Below are 2,098 nucleotides of genomic sequence, written 5' to 3'. Positions count from 1 at the left end.
GGCCCCGGAGCCGCTGCTCCCCTCAAAACCAGACCCGGGACTGAGACCAGAACCGGATCTGCAGCCACCGGGGAAACCACCAGGGGAGGAGGAGGAGGAGGAGAAGGAGGAGGTGGAGGAGGAGGAGAAACCGCCACAGAGCGCGGTGGCCGGTGGCAACGAGGGTTTTGTCAACAACAAGGAGCCAGTGTGTGAGGCCGAGAACCAGCTGTGGGCCACTGTGGAGCAGACCACGGCCCAGACAGGAGGAGGAGGAGGAGGAGGGGTGGATGGTGAGGAGCAGACGGGTCATGACCAGGAAGAGCAGCAGCAGCAGCAGGAGGAGGAAGAGGAGGAGGAGTGTGTGATGGGGGGGTGAGTCAGCGACGGCTGCTGCAGCACGGCTGAAAAAATGTTAAAAAAAATCCTACAGTGGAACTGAAGTCTAGTTACTAAGTTACTAAGTTACTAAGTTACTAAGTTACTAACTCATTACTGCTGCTTCTTACTACTGAAGATCCCGTGTGTGTGTGTTTTGCTGCTTACTACTGAAGAAGTGTGTGTTTATGTGTGTGTGTGTGATTAGTGAACACACAAAGGCAGACGAGTGTTTTTCAGAGCAGCAGAAAGCGCCCCCTGCTGGCTTCATGTCAGCGGTTGCCGGTGTGTTGTACAGAGGGTGAGTCTGTGCCTGACTGCCTGTTGTGTCAACGGTCGGTGTGTGTGTGTGTGTGTGTGTGGATCTCCTGGTACCAGTTAACTAAAACACCAGTCGCAGTATTTTTACGTTTTTGTCACGATGCATCGTGAATCGGTTCAAAATCGATACAAATCAAAAAATCCAAAAAAATGAGTCGTGCGTCAGGCGTAAGGAGTAGGCTGCGTTACTTTAAAAAAAGTCACTGGTCATACCGTGACAATGCACACTCTACTACACTAGGTGGCAGTATGTGCCTAATTTCAACCCAAGAGGAAACAAATCTTTTTTTTTTCCTTTCTTTCTACATTACTCAACACATCCAGGAAAACTAACAGTCGAAAAATAAAAATTTAAAAACACCTCCAAAGTTACTGCTGACGTGGTTGACCTACTTCAATAAACTACCCATGAGGCCAGAGCAAAAAAAAAACACAGAACCTGATCCTGGCTGAGACCGGTTCACAGCTGGTTGTAGTGAAAGTCCGTCACGGAGTACGAGAGAGAACGTGAATGAGTCGGAGCGTCTCGGAGAGAAAAATGAGTCTGAAGTTTGAGTCGAGGTCGAACAGATCTGTGTCATCCTCATCATCATCATTACCCAGCATGCATTGTTCATATCAGTGGCTTTGAGATTGTTTGGTGTCAGTTCCTTCAGCGATCTCTCTCTCTCATATTGAGATTTGATTTTTTTTCTTTCTTTTCGTCAGTTTTGGCACCTCCGTCTTTCCTCCGTTCACTTCTTCTTACGTCCTAAAGCAACACTGTGTTACTCTGACAGTACGTCCCGTTGCTGCACAAACACAACTCAGTGAGAACAGATGTTGGACGACTCCTCTTTACCCATCTCGGCTCGGCATTCTTGAGTAACGGGGTTGTGCGCTTCACACGGTTTGTCCTCCGTGCCGTCCAAAGTTCAAGGATGGTTAAGGTTAAGACGAGCGCGAATGAGACGCAGCTCCGTATCCATCAGATCGATGTAATTTTGGTACATGGTGTTACTTTAACGAGGCTTCACTCAGTCCGAGCTTCTGGACCGGCACCAAAACAAAGTCTGATGCTTCTGCACGACGAGTCTGGACCGGCACCAAAACAAAGTCTGAGAAGGAGCTGCTTTTATTCAAGCATGTCTGGCTGTTTGTCCGTCTGTCCACAGTCTGGTCACTTCAGGGTCGGCTCTGTCTCAGAGGTTTTTTTACCCCCTTCCCCCCCTCCCCCGTCTGTTCCCCATGTGTGTCCCCTCAGCTATGAGTCAGTGACCTCCCTCCTGCACACCAGTGAATCCACTGAGAGAGAAGATCGGCATCAACAGCCGCGGCCTAACGATGATCAGCTGCGTTCACGTAAAGCAGATGCGGAGGCCGTGGTTTTCTCCGAGGCCGACGAGGACGCGCTGATCGCTGCTGATGTTTCGCCGCCGAC

General features: G+C 50.0%; 1 protein-coding gene and 1 long non-coding RNA gene across 3 annotated transcripts in view; both read left to right on the top strand.

Moving 5' to 3' along the window:
- Window positions 1-2,098, top strand: part of LOC103395541 (EH domain-binding protein 1) — a 37,283-nt gene that overhangs the window by 16,864 nt on the left and 18,321 nt on the right. The window lies entirely within an intron of this gene.
- LOC112488616 (uncharacterized) lies at window positions 96-2,058 on the top strand. Its single transcript, XR_003052891.1, has 3 exons — window positions 96-112; window positions 246-354; window positions 1,922-2,058. It is a non-coding gene; the product is annotated as an uncharacterized LOC112488616 (long non-coding RNA).

The sequence above is a fragment of the Cynoglossus semilaevis genome, chromosome 19 (genome assembly GCF_000523025.1).
Source record: "Cynoglossus semilaevis isolate Cse_v1.0 chromosome 19, Cse_v1.0, whole genome shotgun sequence".
Lineage (NCBI taxonomy): Eukaryota > Metazoa > Chordata > Actinopteri > Pleuronectiformes > Cynoglossidae > Cynoglossus > Cynoglossus semilaevis.
Note: the sequence above shows the minus strand (reverse complement) of the source record. Positions and strands in the feature narration are given on the sequence as shown.